Raw genomic sequence first — 14099 nt, 5'->3', positions numbered from 1 at the left:
CATTATCATTCCAGGTAGTAAGGACCGCCCACTTTCGGAATTTTTGACAGTACAATTCTGCAGAATCTCGACCCTGGCTCAATGCCAACAGGGTCTTTTCAGCCTGATCAATAGCATTAGGTTCATCATACAACAACCCCAAGGCTTGAAAAAATGCGTTCACATTAGTCAGAATAGGATCATCTGGTTTCAAAGAAAACGCCCAATCCTGGGGATCGCCACGCAGCAAAGAGATGACAATTTTAACCTGCTGCACGGAGCTCCTTGACGAGTTAGGCTTCAAGGCAAAAAATAATTTACAATTATTTTTGAAATTCAAAAATTTAGACCGATCCCCAAAAAATACATCAGGAGTAGGGATCTTTGGTTCAGCAGCATGTGACTGAGCAAGGTACGCGGAAATTCCCCGCACTTCCGCAGCGAGCTGCTCCACACGATCAGACAATTGCTTTATCTCCATTGAGAGAAAAAAAAATCCCCCTACGGCCTCAGAGATATAGAGGAAAAAAAATATACACACTTTTTTTTTTTTTTTTACAATTCTTTCTTGCTATTGAGTACCCTAGGATCTGCGGTATGGCGGGTGATTCTGTTATGAATGAGTCACCGTAGGAGGCAAAAACAGAAATACTAGCTAAGTCCAGAAAACCAGAGAAGTTGGCAGTTATCGGATTACAGACCCCTGAACCTATCAACAACAGCTAGCAGTAGCCGTGGGGGGTTCCTACGGTGCCCTAGACCCCTTGATCACAGCCGGAGAACTACATAGCCTAAAGACAGAAAGGAAAATCTAAACTGCCCCAGAGCAGACCCTAAAGCAATAGGCAGCCCCCAACATATAATGACGGTGAAGCAAGATGAAAAAACACTCACACAGATAGAAAGATAGACTGAGCAAATGATGGGGCCCAAGCTAACTAGATAGGACAGGATAGAAAAGCTGCTGTCTGTAATCCGCCAAAACCCTATCAAAAACAAGAGCCAACAGCTGATAGGGAAGAAAGCCCTGAAGACGCTAGGCTTCAAAAAGACTATATCAGTACTCAGGTATTTTCTGAAGACAGAGCAAAAAGGAATTCAGCTCACCCCAGCAGGGAATGGCAGAAATCAAGGAAAACAATGCAAAACAAAACCAAAACAAATGCAAAAAGTAGAGCAGAAAACTTAGCTTTTGAGGAGCAGGAATCAGACTGGTCTCCTAGAATCCCTCAGAGAGATCACCAGCAAGGCAGAAGGGCATCGGCTGCCTTATATCCAGTCAGTAATTCCCGTCACCCAGTCATCATCATCCTGCCCAGGTGCTTGGTAATCAGCCTCACTACCTTTCTTCACCAGAAGAGGGAGTTCATCAGACCTCAATGGTGAAGGGGAAAATGAACTCACAGCATGGAGGTATTAACTGTCAATGGTGGAGGTATTAACTTTCAATGGTGGAGGTATTAACTTTCAATGTTGGTTGTTGTGAATTCACTTTCTGGTCTACCTTTGGTTGCTGGTGGGGGTGGTGGAGCAGGTTGTATTGACAGAGGAGTCATGGGTTCTCTTTCCGGGCTCCCTCTGGTGGTTGTAGGAGGTAATGAAGCTGATCTAATTAACAGAGACCTGCCACCTGATAAAGAGGACGACGATTGGACATCTGGAGTCTCTGACTGGATTTAAGACAGCCGACTCCCTCTATCCCTGCTGGTGATTTTTCCTGCCTCCTGAGGTCTTAGTTTCCAGTTCAGTCCCTGCATTCTCAAGCTAAGTGTTCTTTGCTATTGTTCACATTTGATTTGGTTTTGTCTATTCAGTTTTCTGTGGTCAGCCAGCCTGAATACATTTGAGGATTCCCTAGCAAACAGGCATTCCTCACATGTATTCAGGCTGTCCAGCAGCCACAAATCAGGCAGCTTTGTCAAGAGAAACTAAATCTCTGAGCACGCCAAAATACATGAAGGGCACCCAAGCATGCTCGGGAAAACTTGAGCAACGAGTATACTCGCTCATCACTACTAATATAGCCTCGAAGATACAGTTCCAGAGTCTGATTTGTCTGCTCCGTCTGCACATTAGTCTGAGGATGATGCTCAGAAGACAGATAAACATTAACACCAAGCGCAGTACAGAATCCCTTACAGAATCTGGACGTAAACTGCACTTCCCGATCAGAGAGGATTTCATTCGGAACTCCATGCAGCCAGAACACATACTGGATGACCAAATCTACCATCTCCTTGGCTGAGGGAAGACCAGTACAAGGGATGAAGTGGACAGCCTTAGTAAGGTGATCTATTACAACCAGGATCTAAATCTTTCCCCCAGATGTGGGCAATTCCTCTATAAAGTCCGTAGAAATAGACCCCCAAGGGCGAAAGGGGACAGGTAATGGTTGCAGCAATCCAGTAGATGATACACGAGGAGTCTTAAAGTGTGCACATACCTCACAAGAGAGAATGTAGCTCTTCACATCTTTCAGACACGTAGGCCACCAAAAGAAACGGCTCAGGAACTCCAGTGTCTTCTGTACCCCCCAATGACCAGACAACTTGGAGTCATGGACAAACTTGATAACCTGTAGACTTACGACCTTTGGAAGGTATAAAAGTCAATATCAAACCCACATTCTTGAGAACTAAGTTCACATCATCAGTAGGGTTAGTGAGAAATGGGTCTGTGTCATAGGCTTCGTTAATGGTCTACCATAAGTCCTTATTGTGGATGACTCCGACAAAGTTGGCATCCGAAAAAAAGGTCTTGGATGGGGCCCCAGGTACAGAATCCCTGGTATGGACTTGGGACAAAGCATCCGCTTTCCTGTTACGTGAACATGGGTGGTACGAAATGAAAAAATTAAATTGATTCAAAAATAGACTCCAAATAGCCTGACATGGAGAAAGATATCTAGCAGATCTAAGAAATTCCAGAATGCGATGATCCGAGAGCAACTTGTTGTGCTGCCCCCAGCAGATGGTGCCTCCATTCCTTAAATGCAGAGGTAATGGCCAGAAGCTCCTTTACTCCCACATCATACTTCTTCTCTGCAGCAGAAAGTCTATGAGAGAAAAAAAAGCACACGGATGTAACAGACACTTTTCTCCCATTCTCTGCGAGAGGATGGCCCCCAGAGCACAATCTGAAGCGTTCACTTCCACGATGAAAGGATGTGCTGGGTTAGGATGAATCAATTCAGGTGCAGAAGTGAAACGGGTCTTAAAACAATCAAAAGCCTCTTGAGCTTGTGCAGACCAAAAGAAAGTATTTTCCTTCTTGGTTAGTTGCGTAATGGGTTGAACAATTTCAGAAAAATTATGAATAAGCCGTCTATAAAAGTTTGTGAATCCGATGAAACGTTGTACCTCCTTGACATTTTTAGGTGCGGGCTAATCAAGAATAGCCTGGATCTTACTTGCCTCCAAGTTATGTCCCTGTGGTGAGATGACATAACCCAGAAAATGAATCTCTGTGCGATGGAATTCACATTTCTCAGGCTTGATGTAGAGATGATTCTCTTTCAGGCGTCTCAAGACAGTCTTAACATGCTCTTGATGTTCCTGCAACGAATCAGAAAAAATCCAAATATCGTCCATATAGAACACGACAAATTTATATAACAGATCTCTAAAAATGTCATTAGCCAGGTGTTGGAAGGTTACCGGAGCATTGCAGAGACCAAAGGGCATCACAGGGTACTCGAAGTGCCCATAACGACATCTAAATGCAGTCTTCCATTCATCCCCAGAGCGGATCCAAATCAGATTATAAGCTCCTCGAAGATCCAACTTAGAGAAGATCTTAGCATGTCGTACTCTTTCCAGCAGTTCAGGAATTAACAGTAAAGATAACGGTTCCGGATGGTTACCTTGTTGAGCTCCCGATATTCAATACAGGGTCTAAGAGTTCCATCCTTTACAAAAAAGATGGGTGCCCCAGCCAGTGATGAAGAGGGGCGAATGAAACTCTTAGCCAGATTCTCGTCAATGTATTCCTTCAAGACTTTCAGCTCCGGAGCTGCTAATGGGTAGACATTTTTTAATGGAATTGCCACTCCCCGGAAGTAGTTCAATAGGGCAATCATAAGGCCTATGAGGAGGGAGCTGATCTGCCATCTTCTGTTCACAAATATCAGAGAATTCATTACAAATGAATGGTAACATAGATACCTCAGTAGTACGTTCAGGCTCGGACTGGCCCATAAGGTAACAGGGGAATCCCCCGGTGGGCCCCTGTGCAGATTTGGGCCCCCAACCCCACTATATGGGCAGTACTTGGTATAATTCAATTGATTCACTCTGTTCCAAAAAAGTAGCAACTCATCATTCATTAATCAAAGTGCCCAGTTTATTATTACATAGAGATATAGGAAAATTTGTGAACGAGGGAAGAGTAATATTTGTATGCAAGTGAAAATTGGGCCCCCCCCCCATGTCAATGTTACTGGTGGGCCCTTAGCACCCCAGTCCGACACTGAGTACATTCCATATCCTGAGTACTTGCCTGACTTGTTACTGGTGTCTCCCTTGGTGGAAAAGTGATCTCTTTGGTCTCCTAGTTGCTAATTGGATTCTGTGACTGCAGCCAGGGAATTCCTAAAATTAAAGGGAAATGTGGTGCAGAAATTAACATAAAGGATAGTATTTCCTGATGATTGGGCTCAATGAAAACCTCCAGAGGTGCTGTCTCCTGATCCACCGGTCCTGAAACTAGAGGGAAGCCATCCACAGTTTCCATGGTTACCCGGGTGGCTCTCTGCTGAGTCTGTATGCCATGTTCCTAGGCAAAGGTTAAGTCCATGAAATTACCTCCTGCCCCTGAATCCACCATGGGTAAAACAAATGTATTTATTTGAATTAACTGGTTATGTCAGGGACTCGAAGGATGTCTTAAGTATTTTTTCGGAGCGCACATGGTCATCTAATTATTCATGGCTATGTTGCGTTGTAGTGTCGTTGTACACATGCATTTCGCTTGATTTGGCTCTGAGGGCATTACAGTTCTTTTTGGAGAAATTCAGCCACTATTCAGAGGATTTAATTTGTTATATTTTACAGGTTACCCATTTTTTGTTGACTCACAATTTTTTTTCATTTTGATGATCAATTTTTTTTTACCAAGATGGAAGATGAGGGCAGCCCTTAGACAAGGCACTTATCAGATAAAATCCCAAAACTCAGATCACTACAACTTCCTGAACTAAGGAGATGAATATTTACAGAGAAGTCCCATTTCTCCTGCGCACAAAGAATGAACATTGCACAGAAAAGCTTCTACATCTGACAGTAGACTTGGTGTAGTGCGTGTAGAGGTGGCAGTCACCCCCAGGATTGTAGGTGGTCACCCAGTCAAAGAATTTCACATGGGGTCCAAACAATGGCGGATCTTAATAGGGGCGGATGGGGCAGTCGCCCCGGGCCCAAGGTTTTTAGGGGGCCCAGGGCAGGGGCCAATCGGTCGGTCGGCATCGCATATGATCTGTCAGTCTGTCACTGTGTGAGCCGCTCAGCCGCCCGCCGCCGCCCAGTGGCGTAGGAACTTGGAAGGGGGGCGGCGGGCAGTCCCAGGCAGCACGTGTGTGGGGGCGGCGCAGCACGGCAGGAGGCAGAGCAGAAGTTCCTCCTCTCTCTGTGTGCTGTGGGCGGCCCGGCCGGGACTGAGAAGCGTGGAGGCGGCGGCGCCGACTGGCAGTGCACAGTGAGGAGGACTCGCTCAGCCCAGGAGATTTTGGCAGCGGCTAGCGCAGGGCAGGTGGGTCACTGACACACTCACCGTCGGCGTCACCATTTGGGAGGACTGGAGGATGCTCTGCCTCTCCCCAGCCTCCCTCCCTGGCTGCTCCCTCCGCTTCAATCCAATGCATTATGCAATTTATGCGGCTGCCTCCAAATTAGAGGGAGCAGCCAGGGAGGCTGGGGAGAGGCAGAGCATGGAGGCAGCCACATAATGCATTGGAGGGAGGCTGGGGAGAGAGGCAGAGCATGGAGGCAGCCACATAATGCATTGGAGGGAGGCTGGGGAGAGAGGCAGAGCATGGAGGCAGCCGCATAATGCATTGGAGGCTGGGGAGAGAGGCAGAGCATGGAGGCAGCCACATAATGCATTGGAGGGAGGCTGGGGAGAGAGGCAGAGCATGGAGGCAGCCACATAATGCATTGGAGGGAGCAGCCAGGGAGGCTGGGGAGAGGCAGAGCATGGAGGCAGCCACATAATGCATTGGAGGGAGCAGCCAGGGAGGCTGGGGAGAGGCAGAGCATGGAGGCAGCCACATAATGCATTGGAGGGAGGCTGGGGAGAAGCAGAGCATGGAGGCAGCCACATAATGCATTGGAGGGAGGCTGGGGAGAAGCAGAGCATGGAGGCAGCCACATAATGCATTGGAGGGAGGCTGGGGAGAAGCAGAGCATGGAGGCAGCCACATAATGCATTGGAGGGAGGCTGGGGAGAGAGGCAGAGCATGGAGGCAGCCGCATAATGCATTGGAGGCTGGGGAGAGAGGCAGAGCATGGAGGCAGCCACATAATGCATTGGAGGGAGGCTGGGGAGAAGCAGAGCATGGAGGCAGCCGCATAATGCATTGGAGGGAGGCTGGGGAGAGAGGCAGAGCATGGAGGCAGCCGCATAATGCATTGGAGGCTGGGGAGAGAGGCAGAGCATGGAGGCAGCCACATAATGCATTGGAGGGAGGCTGGGGAGAAGCAGAGCATGGAGGCAGCCGCATAATGCATTGGAGGGAGGCTGGGGAGAGAGGCAGAGCATGGAGGCAGCCACATAATGCATTGGAGGGAGCAGCCAGGGAGGCTGGGGAGAGGCAGAGCATGGAGGCAGCCGCATAATGCATTGGAGGGAGCAGCCAGGGAGGCTGGGGAGAGGCAAACCTGGCAGAGCATGGAGGCAGGTGACTGTGTGATTAATCATTAACATCCCTAACCAGTAGCCGGCCATTCCGGCGGTACCCCCTCCCAAGCGCGGCCATTTTATTCCTTTCCAGACCCCGCATCCGAGCAGGCCATTCACCTCCCCTAAATATCAGCATATGCAGTGTTTTTGTGAGAAGAGCCACAAAATGTGGACAGAAAATGTTTTCCTGGGAAGGGGGGTACAGGGGCCCAGGTTTTATGAACAGCCCTGGGCCCATAGGCCACTTAATCCGCCACTGGGTCCAAATACTTCAAGTTACTGGTCTGGGTGGGAACGTCTGATTTTTACTGGTGATGGGCTCGTTACCGCACAGTCTCCAGATACTCCTCAACTCATACTGGTGCAAAAGCAGTTTAAAGATCTTGCAAGGTCTACCTCTGGATTCTTATCTTGGGACTCTATCACCAGAACCATCACCTAATTACACCCCAGAAAGTGAACAGCAAAACTAGTTTCCAGCGCACCATTACCAGCCAGAGGGGGATTTACCAGTGCAGTTGGGGAGACCCAGTGTTTTTCCTTTTTAATGGTGTCTATTAATTAAGGTCATGGAAATAGAAAAAGAGCCAGCTCACCAACAATGAAGATCAGGTGCAGGGAACTCCGTCCTGGTCAGACGATTACCTCAAGTAGAGAAAAAAAAGGGGGAAATGTTCCAGCTCCTTAAAAATTGGAAATTCTTTGTTTGACAATAATGTTCTTTATAAAACATCAATGCTCTGGGACGGATCAGCAAGAGATCAGCAAGCAAGACAGGGTGACAAAGCGACGCGTTTGTCCAAGCTTTGTTTTTCATTATTGTCACATAAAGAATTTCCAATTTTTATTAATTATGGTCAGTGTAATTATTTTTGTGTTTACGTGGGCTTCATACACTTTTTAGGATTAGTGTAATCTCCGACTGCCTGCAGGGGGCTGTTTTATCTGAGCAGCCGGTGTTGGTGCCAGTGAGTTTTTCTCCATGATACATAGTTCTCTATTGATCGTCTCCTTTGTTTTCGTTGGCTCCTTCTTCTGTTTCTCTTGGCTGAATCAGCAATCATCTTGCCTTCTGCTTCTTTCCTGCACAGATCATATGATAGGAGCTCAGCTTTGGAAGCCTGGAGCGCCATGATAACACGAGTACAGCCACGAGAGGTCAGATACTCCAACACCGCAGAGATCAGCCGCCAGAGCGCTGTCCAGCTGCTCAGTGGTCGGGAATTGTAGACTGGATTATATACGTTCTAGTCTTGTGTTAGAAGCAGCGCATAACGTTATTTAGGACTGCGCTTATGTAAGAAGATGAGCCAGAACAGAGGCAGCGGTTTCTATGCACTTTAGGGCCGGAACTACCGGGACTGTCACCACTGTTGCCGGGGGACGATTTATTGGAGTGGAGAGGACCTTTGCACTGGAAAGTAGGGGGCGTGGGGGAGATAAAAGGGACTGAGCGTGGGAACAGTAGAGATTTGGCGGGAAGGCGACACGAGAACAGGGTGAAGGTTGACTCCCTCCCCACTGCTCCGACTGCGAACACCACAGACTCTAGTTCCCTGCAGATTGACTTACCATCGGCGAGCATCCTAACTGAGCTGCCCCTGGATGTTCCCGAACCAGTCCAGTCCTTATCGCTTGCAGTGAAAGATAATTCTACTCGCTCTGATCTTAGCAAGCCCATTAGAGTTTCGCACGCTGCCGTGGCCTGCGAGCCTGCATGCTGCTCATGTTCTGCGACATCCCAGAGGAATCAACAAAAGAGACTGTTTCTACATTCCAACGTACTCAAGCCAAGCAAGCACGGATACATGGGCATGGTCGGGAGACAGTGCATTCCGTTCCTCCGCAACAGAGCCAGAGACATTGTCCACAGACTATGACACCGGTGGGAGATATTCCAGTCTCTACCCAACAAGTTACCTCTTTCTTACACACCCTTCCCCCAAATATTGTGTTTTGTGCAAATTCTGTTGTTGCGCTCAGTGTTCCTGTGCCATTTCGTTGTTGATTTCACCTCCTTGTGCGGAGTATCCCTTGTACATCAATAACCTGTTTAAAGTAAACTCCGTTAACCCCTTCTCTGCCTCCTGCTCTTCACTGCATGCAACGAACTTCACTTCCAGTACCTTTACACTTACACCAGTGTTATACAACCGCGGAACAGCTACAGTCAATTGGCCATTTATATCCATAAAGACTTGAACATTTCCCATTTTTGCTCCGTTTCCTTCTCTTGTTCCAACAGTCAGAACTCTCTTGCTTTTAATATAACTACGGTATATGTGGGTTTATTTTCTGTGGGAGCAAGTTATAGCTTTGACTGACGCCATTTATTTTACCATACAATGCACTAAACAATGGGGACAGAAGATCCAAGTTGAGTGAAATGGTGCAAAAATTGTATTCCACCGATGTTTTTTGGGTTGTATTTTTACAGAGTTTATTCTGCAGTAAAATTGACCCGCCAACATGATTCTCCAGATCAGTGCAATCAAGGCGATTGGTTAATCTTGTAATAAAAAACCTTTGTTCTGCCATTTTCTCAGACCTGTGACTTCTCCCATCCATGAAGTTGGGGTACAGCTAGTTTTCCACATTAAGCTGCTATTTTTATTGCTTTTATTCGGGGGAGTACAGATGACCATTTGATTGCCTTTTACTGTTGCTTTTTTTATTATTGTTTTTTTTTTTAAGAAAATGCAGCAACCGAAAAACAGCAATTCTGGTGTCTGGATTTTTTTCTTTTCGCCATTTGCTTTATATCATTTTATATTTCAATAGACCAAACTTTTTTTGAACACAATAATACCAAATGTGTCCATTTAAGAAAAAACGTTTAAATGCCTATTTGTGAAGGGGAAGATATGGAGGATTTAAACTTTTAGACATTTAAACATTTTTATAAACTTTATTTATAATTTTTACTTTTATTTTTTATTCCCTGTGGGATACTGGAGCCTGTGAGCGTTCAGTCACTTATACCATAGCCTGTTATACCAGAGTTCTGCTCTGCAGCACATAGCGTGATCGTGGCTCTCCTGTGAAGTCCAGCTTGTGGATGAGTTTCACCGGACGACTACTCATCGGTTCCCCACCATTGCAATGGTGTCCTTTGAATCTAGATGTCATAAGTTAATAACGTTGTTTTTATTGGTGAAACAATATATAAAATCCATAGCATAATTCTCTTTTGCGGGTGTATTGGTCAAGTGTCTGCAGATGTATCGTTATATGTCACTAAACTATAGAATATTAAGGAAAAATCTGAGTAATCCCATCTACCGGTACAATACAGTAAGCTCATGATTGTGATGATCGGATATGAGCGATGCCCAAATCAAATTCTCATGGTTTTCTCACATTCATAGACACGTCTATCTTAGAAAACTTTAAAGGAAGTGTCCTTGATTCAAATCACTCATGTACTGCGAATCCAACATGGAAAGTCAATCTGCCATCTCCCCTCCACCCATAACCGGACAACCCAACACTAGGCCTGAGGTGGAGAACCTTGCAGATGGTGAAGCATGCCGGGTGTAGACTCAGAGAAAAAAAATGAAATCCAGAACTGTATCCTAGATGTGTAACCAGCAAAAGGTCCTGCCCGCCAATCACTCTGTATCGAAGAATGACCTAAGGAGCCTGTTGTCCACCATCACTTGTGAAATGATCTGTTAGAAGATATTTACCTCCACATTGCAATCCCCACATCTATAAACGCTTGTATAAAGGTCCCATGAATTGTTCTCAGATTATCGACTTTATTTCTCATCCGGTAAACATCTGTGTTCTAATGAGCCATTAAGAGCAGAAGAAGATGACTTTCTGTTGTTTTTTCAAAACACTCCAAGGCCAACGGCTGCGAATGTACAGCAAATAATGGCAGCTTTGTCTAAGTCACGTGGCACATCATGCTCATTCCTTAGGCTATGTCCTGGTGCCAAGAACAGAGAGCAGAAACACTCTAAGATATAAATCATGAGTCCAAGTAGAAGCTTCTTGGTAGAGGTTGTTTTTGATCCAGGTACTGCTCCTCCGTGAGAAATTAGATGACAACAACCACACCAACAAGAATATGGCTTCTAAGGCCTTACAGAAGTCGGGTCTTTGATTTACCACAGGAATCAGGGCTAAACTACACCACAAATATGCAGCTACCCAACTCTGTGACCAGAAAATGGCAAAAATGGCAACAAGACATCAACAAAAACATCTCACCCAACTACACCAAAAGAAAACATCTCAGAACCCCAACCCCCCAAGGACACAGCACCCATCTACACTGTCAGTCTCCTGCCTTTACCTCAAGTAAAGAGCCATACAAACTATTATTATTATTTCATTATTGCTTAAAGGGAATCTGTCACCCCATTTTTTGACTATCAGCTGCCGGCACCGACATCAGGGGCTTCTCTACATTCTGTAATGCGTTCTGTAATGCTGTAGATAAGCCATGTAACCTGAAAGATAAGAAAAAAGAATTAGATCATACTCACCCAGGGGCGATCTAGGTCCGATGGGTGTAACGGTCCGGTCCGGCAGAATGCTGTAGATAAGCCTCTGATGGCGGTGCTGGCAGCTGATAGTCCAAAAATGGGGTGACAGATTCCCTTTAAGTGCCTTTGGCTCAGTCTTGAGCTATGGCGACTTGATGGATGAACGCGCTGTAGGATAGTATCAAGCCATCGGGTTTCTGGCTCCGTCGTTGCCTTGATCCTTCTATTCTTCTGACTATGATGTCCTTCTCCAGTCATTGCTGTCTTCATAACCCAAACTATACAACTAGGAAATACTTCCCAACTACACCACCAATATCACTTACCCACAAGCACCACAAGCAAGCAGCCCACAACCTGCACCAGCAGAAAATAGCACCCCCAAACTACACTACATAAACAGCCCTTCCTACAAGTGCAACAGTTAGAAAAAGTCGTCAAAACTACAACCCCCATTTATATCCCTAAGAAACTACCACCCCAAACTGCAAACCAAGTAAATAGCCTCAAGACATACAAGAGCTGCAAAAAAATGTCCTTAGGACCAGGGAAGAAAAATCAAAGTGTAAACATATATTCCCATAAAAGCACGAATCTTTAAATCAATATTCAAGTTAGAATATACACCCCCTAGTGCAAATAATCAATTGGCATAAGGCATAGGTTAATATCAATAACCCTATGCTCTCCTGCTATCCCTTCCTGACAGTGGAGGTTGGCTCCCTAGAAGATACGATTATTTGGCGCTCCCACTCCACGACGGCTGTCCCGGACTCGCCCTGATAGACCCTAAGACACTACTGGTGGGAAAACAATGAGCAATTAAAAGAGATGAAAGGATAGTGCTTATTAATTATACCATTAGATTAGCAGGTTATTGTATGTAATAGAGTTCTTGTGTAGTAGATATATAACAATAGTCTTGTCCCTTTAAGGATAATAACCAACAATTCAAATATCAAATAGGATTTAGACAAAGATGGCAATCTCTCTACAGCAGGACAAGAAACATACAAGAAGCCAAGGAGGACTACAGCAAAAATCACAGCATGGTTCAGATAGGGAACATCAAAAATGTATCCACAATGCTTCCCATAAATACACAAATAGCAGTAATGGATGCCAATGAAAAAACAAACAAAGCAGGGGCTTATCCCAAACTTAGCTTCCAGCCTCGACGCGTTTCACCGTCCACGCGGTTCATCAGGAGGCACAATAAGGAACCAGTCAATCCATAGATGTGAAGTGTCCAGATAACGAGGCAGACCTAAGGAGGGTTTTTTACAGCAAAATAGTCTATAGAACTAGGGTAATACACAGCTAAAAAAGTTGAATGTAGGCCTGAAATGCCACAGTTTGTAGCCCACAGAGAGATGAGGCGTCTGACAGAGATACCACACTTTAAAAAGTCTGGCCATTTTTTTCTAGTATTCAGAAGCCGTATAACTATTCATATTTCATATATTTTATATTGACATACTTAAGCACGATAGAGTGCAACTTTTTTATATTGTACATGGAGTTAGCTGCTCCTAAGTTAACACCTATTCACACTAGCTTGGATGTGCCAGTCAGTTTTTTGCTATTTTCTATGGAAAATGAACTGTGACTGAGCAAGATCTGTACCTGAGCCTTCACCAAGATATTTACCAGAGCCTCCAGCAAGATCTGAACCAGAGCTTCCGGCAAGATCTGATCCAGAGCTTCCGGCAAGATCTGATCCAGAGCTTCCGGCAAGATCTGATCCAGAGCTTCCAGCAAGATCTGAACCAGAGCTTCCGGCAAGATCTGAACCAGAGCTTCCAGCAAGATCTGATCCAGAGCCTCCAGCAAGATCTGAACCAGAGCTTCCGGAAAGATCTGATCCAGAGCTTCCGGCAAGATCTGATTCAGAGCTTCCGGCAAGATCTGATCCAGAGCTTCCGGCAAGATCTGAACCAGAGCTTCCGGCAAGATCTGAACCAGAGCTTCCAGCAAGATCTGATCCAGAGCCTCCAGCAAGATCTGAACCAGAGCTTCCGGAAAGATCTGATCCAGAGCTTCCGGCAAGATCTGAACCAGAGCATTCGGCATGATAAGTACCAGAGCCCCCTGCAAGATCTGTACTAGAACCTCTGGCAAGATCTGTACCAGAGCCCCCGGTAAAGTCTGTACCAGAGCCTTCGGCAATATCTGCACCAGATCCTCCGGAAAGATCTGTACTAGAAGCTCCGGAAAGATCGGTACCCGAGCCTCTGGAAAGATCGATGCCAAAGCCTCCAGCAAGCCAATGTGAAATTCTACAGGTGTCTTCTGCGGGAGTGGGACTTGTGGACTTTCTCTGATGGAAGAGCCTGGTTCTAATTGTTACCTCTACACAAATATGTCTAGAGAAAAATTTCTCATCCTTGGAGCCCCATATTGTATTGCTGGCCCACTGGTATTGTATGGGTCCATAGATTTCAGTGGATATCATGTTGTGCATTCATCTAGCACAGATCCATAACATGGCCATATACAATGTTCAGCTGGGATATTAACCTTACATGGGCTGATAATAAGAATGAATGCTAGAAGAAGGAGCAGAACCTGCGGTCCAGGACATCGCGTCCTACAAAGCAATTCTGTCCGGCCTCCAACTTTCTGGTGACAGATATACTTGTCTCAGTTTGTTGCTCACATATATTCTCTCCACCAGAGAGATGAGTGGCATGTAGCGAGGTAGGATTGAGGAGGAAGAAGTAATGACGG

Source organism: Dendrobates tinctorius, unplaced genomic scaffold (genome assembly GCF_039654945.1).
Source record: "Dendrobates tinctorius isolate UK_male_01 unplaced genomic scaffold, ASM3965494v1 ptg000251l, whole genome shotgun sequence".
Lineage (NCBI taxonomy): Eukaryota > Metazoa > Chordata > Amphibia > Anura > Dendrobatidae > Dendrobates > Dendrobates tinctorius.
This window is presented reverse-complemented; position numbering follows the sequence as displayed.